Source organism: Rhinopithecus roxellana, chromosome 4 (genome assembly GCF_007565055.1).
Source record: "Rhinopithecus roxellana isolate Shanxi Qingling chromosome 4, ASM756505v1, whole genome shotgun sequence".
NCBI classification, from domain to species: Eukaryota; Metazoa; Chordata; class Mammalia; order Primates; family Cercopithecidae; genus Rhinopithecus; species Rhinopithecus roxellana.
In genome coordinates this window covers 142,991,556-143,008,840 of record NC_044552.1, presented here as the reverse complement: position 1 = coordinate 143,008,840, position 17,285 = coordinate 142,991,556, and positions in this window count along the sequence as shown.

Here is a 17,285-nt window from a genome sequence, read left to right as displayed (position 1 = left end):
AATGGGATTCTTCTGAACGCAATGAAGCTTACGGTGACAAAGGAAATATCCTCAGATGAAAACTAGAAAGAAGCCCTGTTAGAAACTTCTTGGTGATGTGCGAATTCATCTCACAGAATTACACGTCTCTTTCATGCAGCAGTCCATTAACCCTGTCTTTGAGGTACCTGAGAAGGACTTCTTTGGATCGCATTGAGGCCTACGCTGGTAAAGGAAATATCATCAGTTCAAAACGTGAAATAAGCTTTCTGAGAAACTTCCTTGTGATCTCTGAATGACTCTCACAGAGTTACAACTTAGTTCTCAGGAAGCAGTTTGCTAACACTCTTTTCGTGGAATCTGATAATGAGATTTGGGAGCCCATAGGGACCCATGGTGAAAAAGGAAATATCCTCAGATAATAACTAGAGAGAAGCTTTCTGAGCGATTGCTATCTGATGTGTGACTTCATCACACAGAGTTCCACCTTTCCCTTCTTGGAAGAGTTTGCTAACTCCGTTATCTTGTGTTCTGCAAAGTGATATTTTGGAGCTCACTGAGGGCTACGTTGAAAAAGGAAATATCCTGAGATGAAAACTGGAAAGAAGCCTTCTGGGAAACTGCATTTCAATGTGTGAATGCAACTCACAGAGTTACACGTTTCTCTTCAGTATTCAGACTGCTAACACAGTTTTCTGGAAATCTGCAATGGGATACTTCTGAACGCAATGAAGCTTACGGTGACACAGGATATATCCTCAGATGAAAACTAGAAAGAAGCTTTCTTAGGAACTTCTTGGTGACGTGTGAATTCATCTCACAAAGTTACACTTATTTTTCGTGCAGCAGTCCATTAACACTGTCTTTGAGGAACCTGTGAAGGACTTCTTTGGATCGCATTGAGGCCTACGCTGATAAAGGAAATATCATCAGTTCAAAACGTGAAAGAAACTTTCTGAGAAACTTCTTTGTGATCTGTGAATTCTTTTCACAGAGTTACAGCTTAGTTCTCGGAAGCAGTTTGCTAACGCTCTTTTCGGGGAATCCGCCAAATGAGATTTGGGAGCCCATAGGGGCCCATGGTGAAAAAGGAAATATGCTGAGATAATAACTAGAGAGAAGCTTGCTGAGAGATTGCTTTCTGATGTGTGACGTCATCACACTGAGTTCCACCCTTCCCTTCTTGGAACAGATTGCTAACTCTGTTATCTTGTGTTCTGCAAAGTGATATTTGGGATCTCACTGAGGTCTATGGTGAAAAAGGAAATATCCTCAGATCAAAACTGGAAAGAAGGCTTCTGAGAAACTGCATTTCATTGTGTGAATGCATCTCACAGAGTTACACGTTTCTCTTCAGTGATCAGTTTGCTAACACAGTTTTCTGGAAATCTGCAATGGGATACTTCTGAACGCAATGAATCTTATGGTGACAAAGGAAATATCCTCAGATGAAAGCTAGAAAGAAGCTTTCTTAGAAACTTCTTGGTGCTGTGGGAATTCATCTCACAGAATTACACCTCTGTTTCATGCAGCAGTCCATTAATACTGTCTTTGAGGAATCTGAGAAGGACTTCTTTGGATCGTATAGAGGCCTACGCTGGTAAAGGAAATATCACACGTTCAAAACGTGAAAGAAGCTTTCTGAGAAACTTCTTTGTGATCTGTGAATTCCTCTCACGGAGTTACAGCTTAGTTCTCAGGAGGCAGTTTGCTAACACTCTTTTCTTGGAATCTGCCAAATGAGATTTGGGAGCCCATAGGGGCCCTTGGTGAAAAAGGAAATATCCTCGGATAATAACTAGAGAGAAGCTTTCTCAGAGATTGCTTACTGATGTGTGACTTCATCACGAAATTCCAACCTTCCTTTCTTTGAAGAGTTTGCTAACTCTGTTATGTTGTGTTCTGCAAAGTGATATTGGGAGCTCACTGAGGACTATGGTGAAAAAGGAAATATACCCAGATCAAAACTGGAAGGAAGCCTTCGGAGAAACTGCATTTCGATGTGTGCATGCAACTCAGAGAGTTACACGTTTCTCCTCAGTGTTCAGTTTGCTAACATAGTTTTCTGGAAACCTGCAATGTGATACTTCAGAAAGCAATGAAGCTTACGGTGACAAAGGAAATATCCTCAGATGAAAACTAGAAAGGAGCTCTGTTAGAAACTTCTTGGAGATGTGTGAATTCATCTCAAAGAATTACACTCTTGTATGATGTAGGAGTCCATTAACACTCTCTTTGAGGAACCTGAGAAGGACTTCTTTGGATCGCATTGAGGCCTACACTGGTAAAGGAAATATCATCAGTTGAAAACGTGAAAGAAGCTTTCTGAGAAACTTCTTTGTGATCTGTGAATTCCTCTCACTGAGTTACAGCTTTGTTCTCAGGAAGCAGTTTGCTAACACTCTTTGGTGGAATCTGCCAAATGAGATTTGGGAGCCCTTAGGTGCCCATGGTGAAAAAGCAAATATCCTCAGATAATAACTAGAGAGAAGCTTTCTGAGAGATTGCTTTCTGATGTGTGACTTCATCACACAGAGTTCCACCCTTCCATTCTTTGAAGAGTTTGCTAACTCTGTTAACTTGGGTTCTGCAAGGTGATATTTGGGAGCTCACTGTGGGCTATGGTGAAAAAGGAAATATCCTCAGATCAAAACCGGAAAGAAGCCTTCTGAGTAACTGCATTTCGATGTGTGAATGCATGTCACAGAGTGACACGTTTCTCTTCAGTGTTCAGTTTGCTAACACAGTTTTCTGGAAATCTGCAATGGGATACTTCTGAACGCAATGAAGCTTACGGTGACAAAGGAAAAATCCTCAGATGAAAACAAGATAGAAGCTTTGTTACAAAGTTCTTTTTGATGTGTGAATTCATCTCACAGAATTACACTTATGTTTCATGCAGGAGTCCATTAACACTGTCTTTGAGGAACCTGAGTAGGATTTCTTTGGATCGCATACAGGCCTACACTGATAAAGGAAATATCATCATTTCAAAAGGTGAAAGAAGCTTTCGGAGAAACTTCTTTGTGATCTGTGAATTCCTCTCACAGACTGACATCGTAGTTCTCAGGAAGCAGTTTGCTTACACTCTTTTCGTGGAACCTGCCAAATGAGATTTGGGAGCCCATAGGGACCCATGGTGCAAAAAGGAAATATCCTCAGACGAAAACTAGAAAGAAGCTTTCTTAGAAACTCCTGGGTATTGTGGGAATTCATCTCACAGAATTACACCTCTGTTTCATGTAGCAGTCCATTAATACTGTCTTTGAGGAACCTAAGAAGGATTTTTTGGATCACATTGAGGCCTACGCTGGTAAAGGAAATATCACCCGTTCAAAACGTGAAAGAAGCTTTGTGAGAAACTTCTTTGTGATCTGTGAATTCCTCTCACGGAGTTACAGCTTAGTTCTCAGGAGGCAGTTTGCTAACACTCTTTTCGTGGAATCTGCCAAATGAGATTTGGGAGCCCATAGGGGCCCTTGGTGAAAAAGGAAATATCCTAAGATCAAAACTGGAAAGAAGCCTTCTGAGAAACTGCATTTCAATGTGTGAATGAAACTCACAGATTTCCACGTTTCTCTTCAGTGTTCAGTTTGCTAACACAGCTTTCTGGAAATCTGCAATGGGATACTTCTGAATGCAATGAAGCTTACGGTGACAAAGGAAATATACTCAGATGAAAACTAGAAAGAAGCTCTGTTAGAAACTTCTTGGTGATGTGTGAATTCATCTCACAGAATTACACTTATGTTTCTTGAAGGAGTCCATTAACACTGTCTTTGAGGAATCTGAGAAGGACTTCTTTGGATTGCATTGAGGCCTACGCTGATATAGGAAATATCATCAGTTGAAAACGTGAAAGAAGCTTTGTGAGAAACTTCTTTGTGATCTGTGAATTCTTCTTACAGAGTTACAGCTTAGTTCTCAGGTAGGAGTTTGCTAACACTCTTTTCGTGGAATCTGCAAAGTGAGATTTGGGAGCCCTTAGCGGGCAATGGTGAAAACGGAAACGTCCTCAGATAATAACTAGAAAGAAGCTTTCTGAGAGATTGCTTTCTGATGTGTGACTTCATCACCCAAAGTTCCACCCTTCCCTTCCTTGAAGAGTTTGCTAACTCTGTTATCTTGTGTTCTGCAAAGTGATAATTGGGAGCTCACTGAGGACTATGGTGAAAAAGGAAATATACCCAGATCAAAACTGGAAGGAAGCCTTCTGAGAAACTGCATTTCCATGTGTGAATGCAACTCACAGAGTTACACGTTTCTCTTCAGTGTTCAGTTTGCTAACACAGTTTTCTGGAATTCTGCAATGGGATACTTCTGAACGCAATGAAGCTTACAGTGACAAGGGAAATATCCTCAGATGAAAACTAGAAAGAAGCTTCCTTAGAAACTTCTTGGTGATGTGTGAATTCGTCTCACAAAGTTACACTTATTTTGCGTGCAGCATTCAATTAACACTGTCTTTGAGAAACCTGAGAAGGACTTCTTTGCATCGTATTGAGGCCTACGCTGATAAAGGAAATATCATCAGTAAATAACGTGAACGAAGCTTTCTGAGAAACTTCTTTGTGATCTGTGAATTCCTCTCAGAGAGTAACAGTTTAGTTCTCAGGAATCAGTCTGCTAACGCTCTTTTCGTGGAATCTGCCAAGTGAGATTTGGGAGCCCATAGGGGCCCATGGTGAAAAAGGAAATGTCTACTGATAATACCTAGAGAGCTTTCTGAGCGATTGCTTTCTGATGTGTGACTTCATCACACAGAGTTCCACCCTTACCTTCTTGGAACAGTTTGCTAACTCTGTTATCTTCTGTTCTGCAAAGTGATATTTGGGAGCTCACTATGGGCTATGGTGAAAAAGGAAATATGCTCAGATCAAAACTGGAAAGAAGCCTTCTGCGTAACTGGATTTCGATATGTGAATGCAACTCACAGAGTTACCAGTTTGTCCTCAGTGTTCAGTGTGCAAACACAGTTTTCTGGAAAACGCAATGGGATACTCTGATGCAATGAAGCTTATGGGGACTAAGGAAATTCCTCAGATGAAAACTAGAAAAAGCTTTGTTACAACTTCTTGTGATGTGTGATTCCCACTCACAGAATTTCACTTAGGTTTCATTCAAGCAGGAGTCCTTAACCTGTCTTTTGAGGAACCTGAGAAGACTTCTCTGGATTGCATTGAGGCCTACGCGGATAAAGGAAATATTCATCATTTTGAAACGTGAAAGAAGCTTCTGAGCAACTTCTTGTGGATCTGTGAATTCCCCAAACAGAGTTCGCTTAGTTCTCAGGAGCTTTGCTAAAACTCATTTCGTTGTCTAACAAGTGAGTTTGGGAAGCCCTTAGGGACCATGTTTGAAAAAGAAATATCCTCAGATAATAACAAGAGAGAAGCTTTGAGAGTTGCTTTTCTGATGTGTGACTTAATCACACAGATTTCCACCCTTCCCTTCTTGGAAGAGTTTGCTAACTCTCTTATCTTGCGTTCTGCAAAGTGATATTTGGGAACACACAGAGGGCTATGGTGTAAAAGGAAATATCCTCAGATCAAAACTGGAAAAAGCCTTCTGAGGAACTGCATTGCCATGTGTGAATGCAACTCACAGAGTAACACGTTTCTCTTAGTTGATCAGTTTGTTAACACAGTTTTCTGGAAATCTGCAATTAGATACTTCATAGCGCAATGAACCTTACGGTGACAAAGGAAATATCCACAGATGAAAACTAGAAAGAAGCCTTCGTAGAAACTTCTTGTGATGTGTGAATTCATCTCACAGAGTTACACTTATGTTTCGTGGAGCAGTCCATTAACACTGTTTTTGAAGAATCTGAGAACGGGTTCCTTGGATCGCATTGAGGCCTATGCAGATAAAGGAAATTTCATCCGTTCAATAGGTGAAAGAAGCTTTCTGAGAAACTTCTTTCTGATCTGGGAGTTCATCTCACAGACTTATAACTTAGACTTCAGGAAGCAGCTTGCTAACACTCTTTTTGTGGAATCTGTGAAGTGATATTTGGGAGCCCATAGGAGCCCATGGTGAGAAAGGAAATATGCTCACATTATAACTAGAGAGAAGCATTCTGAGAGATTCCTTTCTGATGTGCGGCTTCATCACACAGAGTTCCACCCTTCCCTTCTTGGAACAGTTTGGTAACACTGTTGTCGTGGATTCTGCAAAGGTATATTTGGGAGCTCATTGAGAGCTATGGTGAAAAAGGAAATATCCTCACATAATAACTAAAGAGAAGCTTTCTGAGAAACTGCATTGCCATGTGTGAATGCAACTAACAGAGTTACACGTTTCTCTTCAGTGATCTGTTTGTTAACACAGTTTTCTGGAAATCTGCAATTCGATACTTCATAGCGGAATGAAACATACGGTGACAAAGGAAATATCCACAGATGAAAACCAGAAAGAAGTTGTCTTAGAAACGTCTTGGGTGATTGTGTGAATTCATCGTCACAAAGATTACACTTATGTTTCAGTGGGAGGCAGTCCATTAACACTGTCTTTGAGGAACCTGAGAATAGCTTCCTTGGATCGCATTGAGGCCTACGCTAATAAAGAATTATCATCCTTCAAACGTGAAAGAAATCCTTCTGAGAAACTTCTTTCTTATCTGTGAGTTCATCTCTCCGACTTATAAATTAGACTTCAGAAGAAGTTTGCTAGCCGTCTTTAGCGGAATCTGAAAGTGATATATGGGAGCCCATGGGCCATGATGAAAAGGAAATATCCTCACATAATAACCAGGTGAAGCTTTCTTGATAATGCTTTCTGATGTGTGACATCTCACACAAGTTCCTCCTTCCCTCTTGAAACAGTTTGCTAACACTGTTGTCGTGGATTCTGCAAAGGTATATTTCGGAGCTTTTATTGAGGGCTCTGGTTGAAAAGGAAATAACCTCACATAATATCTAAAGAGAAGCTTTCTGAGAAACTGCATTGCCATGTGTGAATGCAACTCACAGAGTTACACGTTTCTCTTCAGTGATCAGTATGTTAACACAGTTTTCTGGAAATCTGCAATTAGATACTTCATAGCACAATGAATCTTACAGTGACAAGGAAATATCCACAAATGAAAACTAGAAAGAAGCTTTCTTAGATACTTCTTGGTGATGTGTGAATTCATCTCACAGAGTTACACTTATGTTTCGTGGAGCAGTCCATTAACACTGTCTTTGAGGAAATTGAGAAGGGCTGCCTTGGATCGCATTGAGGTCTAGGCTGATAAAGGAAATTTCATGTGTTCAAAACGTGAAAGAAGCTTTCTGAGAAACTTTTTTATGATCTCTGAGTTCATCTCAGAGACGTATAACTTAGACTTCAGGAAGCAGTTTTCGAACGCACTTTTCGTGGATTCTGGATAGTGATACTTGGGAGCCCATAGGGGCCCATGGTGAAACAGGAAATATCCTCACATAATAACTAGAGAGAAGCTTTCTGATAGATTGATTTCTGATGTGTGACTTCATCAAACAGACTTCCACCCTTCCCTTCTTGGAACAGTTTGTTAACACTGTTGTCGTGGATTCTGCAAAAATATATTTGGGAGCTCATTGAGGGCTATAGTGAAAAAGGAAATATCCTCAGATCAAAACTGGAAAGAAGCCTTCTGAGAAAATGCAGTGCCATGTGTGAATGCAACTCACAGAGGTACCCGTTTCTCTTCAGGGATTCGTTTGCTAACTAAGTTTTCTGGAAATCTGCAATGGGATACCTCTTAGCGCAATGAAGCTTACGATGACAAAGGAAAAATCCACAGATGAAAACTAGAAAGAAGCTTTCTTACAAACTTCATGGTGACGTGTGAATTCGTCTCACAGAGTTACACTTATGTTTCATGGAGCAGTCCATTAACCCTGTCTTTGACGAAACTGAGAAGGGCTTCCTTGGATTGCATTGAGGCCTACGCTGATAAAGGAAATATCATCTTTTCAAACGTGAAAGGACTCTGAGAAACTTCTTTTGATCTGTGATTTCATCTCACATATTATGACTTAGGATTCAGGAAGCCGCCTGTGAACCCTCTTTCGTGGAATCTGTAAAGTGATATTGGGAGCCCATAGGGGGCCCATTTTGAAAAAGGGAAATATCTTCCCATAATAACTAGAGAGAAGCTTTCTGAGATATTCCTTCTCATGTGTGACTTCATCACACAGATTTCCAACCTTCCCTTCTTGGAACAGTTTGCTAAACACTTTGTCGTGGATTCTGCAAGGTATTACTTTGGAGCTCATGAGGGCTATGGTGAAAAAGGAAATATCCTCACATAATAACTAAAGAGAAGCTTTCTGAGAAACTGCATTGCCATGTGTGAATGCAACTCACACGAGTTACACGTTTCTCCTCAGTAATCAGTTTGTTAACACAGTTTTCTGGAAATCTGCAATTATATACTTCATAGCGCAATGAACCTTACGGTGACAAAGGAAATATCCACAGAGAAAACTAGAAAGAAGCCTTTGTAGAAACTTCTTGGTGATGTGTGAATTCATCTCACAGAGTTACACTTATGTTTCGTGGAGCAGTCCATTAACACTGTTTTTCAAGAATCTGAGAATGGGTTCCTTGGATCGCATTGAGGTCTATGCAGATAAAGGAAATTTCATCCGTTCAAATAGGTGAAAGAAGCTTTCTGAGAAACTTCTTTCTGATCTGTGAGTTCATCTCACAGACTTATAACTTAGATTTCAGGAAGCAGTTTGCTAACACTCTTTTTGTGGAATCTGTAAAGTGATATTTGGGAGCCCATAGGGGCCCATGTGAGAAAGGAAATATCCTCACATTATAACTAGAGAGAAGCATTCTGAGAGATTCCTTTCTGACGTGCGGCTTCATCACACAGAGTTCCACCTTCCCTTCTTGAAACAGTTTGGCTAACACTGTTGTCGTGGATTCTGCAAAGGTATATTTGGGAGCTCATTGAGGGCTATGGTGAAAAAGGAAATATCCTCACATAATAACTAAAGAGAAACTTTCTGAGAAACTGCATTGCCATGTGTGAATGCAACTCACAGAGTTACACGTTTCTCTTCAGTGATCAGTTTGTTAACACAGTTTTCTGGAAATCTGCAATTCGATAGTTCATAGCGGAATGAAACGTACGGTGACAAAGGAAATATCCACAGATGAAAACTAGAAAGAAGCTGTCTTAGAAACTTCTTGGTGATGTGTGTATTCATCTCACAGAGTTACATTTATGTTTCTTCGAGCAGTCCATTAACACTGTCTTTGAGGAATCTGAGAAAGGCTTCTTTGGATCGCATTGAGGCCTACGCTGATAAAGGAAATTTCATCCGTTCAAAACGTGAAAGAAGCTTTCTGGGAAACTTCTTTCTGATCTGTGAGTTCATCTCACAGACTTATAACTTAGACTTCAGGAAGCAGTTTGCTCACTCTCTTTTCGTGGAATCTGTAAAGTGATATGTGGGAAACCATAGGGGCCCATGGTGAAAAGGAAATATCCTCACTTAATAACTAGAGAGAAGCTTTCTGAGAGATTCCTTTCTGATGTGCGGCTTCATCACACAGAGTTCCACCCTTCCCTTCTGGAACAGTTTGCTAACACTGTTGTCGTGGATTCTGCAAATGTATATTTGGGAGCTCTTGAGGGCTATGGTGAAAAAGGAAATATCCTCACATAATAACTAAAGAGAAGCTTTCTGAGAAACTGCATTGCCATGTGTGAATGCAACTCACAGAGTTACACGTTTCCTCTTCAGTGATCAGTTTGTTAACACAGTTTTCTGGAAATCTGCAATTCGATACTTCATAGCGCAATGAACCTTACGGTGACAAAGGAAATATCCACAGATGAAAACTAGAAAGAAGCTTTCTTAGAAACTTCTTGGTGATGTGTGAATTCATCACACAGAGTTACTTATGTTTCGTGGAGCAGTCCATTAAGAGTGTCCTTGAGGAATCTGAGAACGGCTTCCTTGGATCGCATTGAGGCCTACGCTGCTAAAGGAATTTCATCTGTTCAAAACGTGAAAGAAGCTTCTGAGAAACTTCTTTCTGATCTGTGAGTTCATCTCACAGACGTATAAGTTAGACTTCAGGAAGCATTTGGCGAACACTCTTTTCGTGGATACTGGAAAGGAATATTTGGGAGCCCATAGTGGCCCATGTGAAAAAGGAAATATTCTCACATAATAACTAGAGAGAAGCTTTCTGAGATGATTGCTTTCTGATGTGTGACTTCATCACACAGAGTTCCACCGTTCCCTTCTTGGAACAGTTTGCTAACACTGTTGTCATGGATTCTGCAAAGGTATATTTGGGAGCTCATTGAGGGCTATGGTGAAAAAGGGAATATCCTCAGATCAAAACTGAAAGAAGCCTTTTGAGAAACTGCATTTCACTGTGTGAATGCAACTCACAGAGTTACACGTTTCTCTTCAGTGATCAGTTAGCTAACTAAGTTTTCTGGAAATCGGCAATTAGATACTTCATAGCGCAATGAACCTTACGGTGACAAAGGACTTATCCACAGATGAAAACTAGAAAGAAGCTTTCTTAGAAACTTCCTGGTGATGTGTGAATTCATCTCACAGAGTTACAGGTATGTTTCGTAGAGTCCATTAACACTGTCTTTCAGGAATCTGAGAATGGCTTCTTTGGATCGCATTGAGGCCTACGCTGATAAAGGAAATTTCAGCCGTTCAAAACGTGAAATGAGCTTTCTGAGAAACTTCTTTCTAATCTGTGAGTTCATCTCACAGGCTTATAACTTAGACTTCAAGAAGCAGTTTGCTAACACTGTTTTCGTGGAATGTGTAAAGTGATATTAGGGAGCCCATAGGGGTCCATGGTGAAAAAGGAAATATCCTCACATAATAACTAGAGAGAAGCTTTCTGAGAGATTACTTTCTGATGTGTGTCTTCATCACACAGAGTCCCACCCTTCCCTTCTTACAACAGTTTGCTAACACTGTTGTCGTGGATTCTGCAAAGGTATATTTGGGAGCTCATTGACGCTACAGTGAAAAAGGAAATATACTCACATAATAACTAAAGAGAAGCTTTCTGAGAAACTGCATTGCCATGTGTGAATGCAACTCACAGAGTTACACGTTTCTCTTCAGTGATCAGTTTATTAACACAGTTTTCTGGAAATCTGCAATTAGATACTTCATAGTGCAATGAACCTTACGGTGACAAAGGAAATATCCTCAGATGAAAACTAGAAAGAAGGTTTTTTAGAAACTTCTTGGTTATGTGTGAATTCATCTCACAGAGTTACACTTATGTTTCATGGAGCAGTCCATTAACACTGTCTTTGGGGAATCTGAGAACGGCTTCTTTGGATCGCATTGAGACCTACGCTGATAAAGGACATTTGATCCTTTCAATACGTGAAAGAAGGTTTCTGAGAAACTTCTTTCTGATGTGTGAGTTCATCTCACAGACTTATACCTTACACTACAGGAATCAGTTTGCTAACTCTCTTTTTGTGGAATCTGTAAAGTGATATTTGGGAGCCCATAGGGGCCCTTGGTGACAAAGGAAATATCCTCACATTATAACAAGTGAGAAGCATTCTGAGAGATTCCTTTCTGATGTGCGGCTTCATCATACAGAGTTCCACCCTTCCCTTCTTGGAACAGTTTGGTAACACTGTTGTCGTGGATTCTGCAAAGGTATATTTGGGAGCTCATTGAGGGCTATGGTGAAAAAGGAAATATCCTCACATAATAACTAAAGAGAAGCTTTCTGAGAAACTGCATTGCCATGTGTGAATGCAACTCACAGAGTTACACGTTTCTCTCTTCAGTGAACAGTTTGTTAACATATTTTTCTGGAAATCTGCAATTCGATACTTCATAGCGGAATGAAACATACGGTGACAAAGGAAATATCCACAGATGAAAACTAGAAAGAAGCTGTCTTAGAAACTTCTTGGTGATGTGTGTATTCATCTCACAGAGTTACACTTATGTTTCGCGGAGCAGTCCATTAACACTGTCTTTGAGGAAATCTGAGAAGGCTTCTTTGGATCGCATTGAGGCCTACGCTGATAAAGGAAATTTCATCGTTCAAAACGTGAAAGAAGCTTCTGGGAAACTTCTTCTGATCTGTGAGTTCATCTCACAGGACTTATAACTTTAGACTTCAGGAAAGCAGTTTGCTAACACTCTTTTTGTGGATTTGGAATGTGATATTGGGCGCTCATAGGGGCCCATGGTGAAAAACGAAATAACCTCACATAATAATAAAGAGAAGCTTTCTGAGAAAAACTGCATTGCCATGTGTGAAGCAACTCACAGAGTTACACGTTTCTCTTCAGTGATCAGTTTGTTAACACAGTTTTCTGGAAATCTGCAATTAGATACTTCATAGCGCAATGAACTTACGGTGACAAAGGAATATCCACAGATGAAAACTAGAAAGAAGCTTTCTTAGAAACTTCTTGGTGATGTGTGAATTCATCTCACAGAGTTACACTTATGTTTCATGGAGCAGTCCATTAACACTGTCTTTGAGGAATCTGAGAAGGGCTTCCTTGGATCGCATTGAGGCCTACGCTGATAAAGGAAATTTCATCCTGTTCAAAACGTGAAAGAAGCTTTCTGAGAAACTTCTTTCTGATCTGTGAGTTCATCTCACAGACTTATAACTTAGACTTCAGGAAGCAGTTTGCTAACACTCTTTTCGTGGAATCTGTAAAGTGATATTTGGGAGCCCATAGGTGCCCATGGTGAAAAAGGAAATATCCTCACATAATAACTAGAGAGAAGCTTCTGAGAGATTGCTTTCTGATGTGTGACTTCATCACACAGAGTTCCACCGTTCCCTTCTTGGAACAGTTTGCTAACACTGTTGTCATGGATTCTGCAAAGGTATATTTGGGAGCTCATTGAGGGCTATGGTGAAAAAGGGAATATCCTCAGATCAAAACTGGAAAGAAGCCTTTTGAGAAACTGCATTTCAACGTGTGAATGCAACTCACAGAGTTACACGTTTCTCTTCAGTGATCAGTTAGCTAACTAAGTTTTCTGGAAATCTGCAGTGGGATACCCCTTAGCGCCATGAAGCTTACGGTGACAAAGGAAATATCCTCAGATGAAAACTAGAAGGAAGCTTTCTTAGAAATTCTTGGTGATGTGTGAATTCATCTCACAGAGTTACACTTCTGTTTCGTGAAGCAGTCCATTAACACTGTCTTTGAGGAATCCTGAGAAGGGCTTCCTTGGATCGCATTGAGGCCTACGCTGATAAAGGAAATTTCTTCCGTTCAAAACGTGAAAGAAGCCTTCTGAGAAACTTCTATCTGTTCTGTGAGTTCATCTCACAGACTTATAACTTAGACTTCAGAAACAGTTTGCGAACACTCTTTTTGGAATCTAGAAAGTGATATTTGGGACCCGATAGGGGCCCATGAAGACAAAGGAAATATCCTCACATGATACTAGAGAGAAGCTTCTGAGAGATTGCTTTCTGATGTGTGACTTCATCACACTGATTCCACCCTTCCTTTCTTGGACAGTTTGCTAACACTGTTGTCGTGATTCTGCAACGGTATATTTGGGAGCTGATTGAGGGCTATGGTGAAAAAGGAAATATCCTCACATTATAACTAAAGAGAAACTTTCTGAGAAACTGCATTGCCATGTGTGAATGCAACTCACAGAGTTACACGTTTCTCTTCAGTGTTCAGTTTGTTAACACAGTTTTCTGGAAATCTGCAATTAGATACTTCATAGCACAATGAACTTTCGGTGACAAAGGACTTATCCACAGATGAAAACTAGAAAGAAGCTTTCTTAGAAACTTCTTGGTGATGTGTGAATTCATCTCACAGAGTACACTTATGTTTCATGCAGGAGTCCATTAACACTGTCTTTGAGGAACCTGAGAAGGACTTCTTTGGATCGCATTGAGACTACAATCATAAAGGAAATATCATCAGCCCAAAACCTGAAAGAAGCTTTCTGAGAAACTTCTATGAGATCTGTGAATTCCTCTCACAGTTACAATTTACTTCAGGAAGCAGTTTGCTAACACTCTTTTCGTGGAATCAGCCAAATGAGATTGGGAGCCCTAGGGGCCCATGGTGAAAAAAGGAATATCCTCAATAATAACTACAGAGAAGCTTTCTGAGAGATTTCTTTCTGATGTGTGACTTCATCACACAGAGTTCCACCCTTCCCTTCTTGGAAGAGTTTGCTAACTCTGTTATCTTGTGTTCTGCAAAGTGATATTTGGGAGCTCACTGAGGACTATGGTGAAAAAGTAAATATCCTCAGATCAAAATTGGAAGGAAGCCTTTCGAGTAACTGCATTTCGATGTGTAATGCAACTCACAGAGGTACTCGTTTCTCTCATGTTCAGTTTGCTAACACAGTTTTCTGGAAATCTGCAATGGGATACTTCTGAACGCAATGAAGCTAACGGTGACAAAGGAAATATCCTCAGATGAAAACTAGAAAGAAGCTTTCTTAGAAACTTTTGGTGATGTGTGAATTCATCTCACAAAGTTACACTTATTTTTCGTGCAGCATTCCATTAACACTGTCTTTGAGAAACCTGAGAAGGACTTCTTTGCATCGTATTGAGGCCTACGCTGATAAAGGAAATATCATCAGTAAAAAGCTGAAAGAAGCTTTCTGAGAAACTTCTTTGTGATCTGTGAATTCCTCTCAGAGAGTAACAGTTTAGTTCTCAGAAATCAGTCTGCTAACGCTCTTTTCGTGGAATCTGCCAAGTGAGATTTGGGAGCCCATAGGGGCCCATGGTGAAAAAGGAAATGTCTACAGATAATACCTAGAGATAATACTAAAGAGAAGCTTTCTGAGAAACTGCATTGCCATGTGTGAATGCAACTCAAAAGAGTTACAAGTTCTCTTCAGTGATCAGTTTGTTAACACAGTTTTTTGGAAATCTGCAATTAGATACTTCATAGCGCAATGAACTTCTACGGTGACAAAGGAATATCCACAGATGAAAACTAGAAAGAAGCGTTCCTAGAAACTTCTTGGTGATGTGTGAATTCATCTCACAGAGTTACACTTATGTTTCATGGAGACAGTCCATTAACACTGTCCTTTGAGAAACTGAGAAGGGCTTCCTTGGATCGCATTGAGCCTCGCTGCTAAGGAAATTTTCATCTGTTCAAAACGTGAAAGAAGCTTTCTGAGAAACTTCTTTCTGATCTGTGAGTTCATCTCACAGACGTATAAGTTAGACTTCAGGAAGCATTTGGCGAACACTCTTTTCGTGGATACTGGAAAGGAATATTTGGGAGCCCATGTTGCCAAGTGAAAAAGGAAATATTCTCACATAATAACTAGAGAGAAGCTTTCTGAGAGATTGCTTTCTGATGTGTGACTTCATCACACAGAGTTCCACCGTTCCCTTCTTGGAACAGTGTGCTAACACTGTTGTCATGGATTCTGCAAAGGTATATTTGGGAGCTCATTGAGGGCTATGGTGAAAAAGGGAATATCCTCAGATCAAAACTGGAAAGAAGCCTTTTGAGAAACTGCATTTCAACGTGTGAATGCAACTCACAGAGTTACACGTTTCTCTTCAGTGATCAGTTAGCTAACTAAGTTTTCTGGAAATCTGCAGTGGGATACCCCTTAGCGCCATGTAGCTTACGGTGACAAAGGAAATATCCTCAGATGAAAACTAGAAAGAAGCTCTGTTAGAAACTTCTTGGTGATGTGTGAATTCATCTCCCAGAATTACACTTATGTTTCATGCAGCAGTCCTTTAACACTGTCTTTGAGGACCCTGAGAAGGACTTCTTTGGATCGCATTGGGGCCTACGCTGATAAAGGAAATATCATCAGTTCAAAACGTGAAGAAGCTTTCTGAGAAACTTTTTGTGATCTGTGAATTGCTCTCACAGAGTTACAGCTTAGTTCTCAGGAAGCAATTTGGTAACACTCTTTTCGTGGAATCTGCCAAGTGAGATTTGGGAGCCCTTAGGGGCCCATAGTGAAAAAGGAATTATCCTCAGATAATAACTAGAGAGAAGCTTACTGAGAGATTGCTTTCTGATGTGTGACTTCATCACACAGAGTTTCACTCTTGCCTTCTTGGAACAATTTGCTAACTCTGTTATCTTGAGTTCTGCAAAGTGATATTTGGGAACTCACTGACAGATATGGTGAAAAACGAAATAACCTCACATAATAACTAAAGAGAAGCTTTCTGAGAAACTGCATTGCCATGTGTGAATGCAACTCACAGAGTTACAAGTTTCTCTTCAGTGATCAGTTTGTTAACACAGTTTTTTGGAAATCTGCAATTAGATACTTCATAGCGCAATGAACTTTACGGTGACAAAGGAAATATCCACAGATGAAAACTAGAAAGAAGCTTTCCTAGAAACTTCTTGGTGATGTGTGAATTCATCTCACAGAGTTACACTTATGTTTCATGGAGCAGTCCATTAACACTGTCTTTGAGGAAACTGAGAAGGGCTTCCTTGGATCGCATTGAGGCCTACGCTGCTAAAGGAAATTTCATCTGTTCAAAACGTGAAAGAAGCTTTCTGAGAAACTTCTTTCTGATCTGTGAGTTCATCTCACAGACGTATAAGTTAGACTTCAGGAAGCATTTGGCGAACACTCTTTTCGTGGATACTGGAAAGGAATATTTGGGAGCCCATGTTGCCAATGTGAAAAAGGAAATATTCTCACATAATAACTAGAGAGAAGCTTTCTGAGAGATTGCTTTCTGATGTGTGACTTCATCACACAGAGTTCCACCGTTCCCTTCTTGGAACAGTTTGCTAACACTGTTGTCATGGATTCTGCAAAGGTATATTTGGGAGCTCATTGAGGGCTATGGTGAAAAAGGGAATATCCTCAGATCAAAACTGGAAAGAAGCCTTTTGAGAAACTGCATTTCAACGTGTGAATGCAACTCACAGAGTTACACGTTTCTCTTCAGTGATCAGTTAGCTAACTAAGTTTTCTGGAAATCTGCAGTGGGATACCCCTTAGCGCCATGTAGCTTACGGTGACAAAGGAAATATCCTCAGATGAAAACTAGAAGGAAGCTTTCTTAGAAATTCTTGGTGATGTGTGAATTCATCTCACAGAGTTACACTTCTGTTTCGTGAAGCAGTCCATTAACACTGTCTTTGAGGAACCTGAGAAGGGCTTCCTTGGATCGCATTGAGGCCTGCGCTGATAAAGGAAATTTCTTCCGTTCAAAACGTGAAAGAAGCCTTCTGAGAAACTTCTATCTGATCTGTGAGTTCATCTCAAGGACTTATAACTTAGACTTCAGGAAGCAGTTTGCTAACACTCTTTTTGTGGATTCTGGAATGTGATATTTGG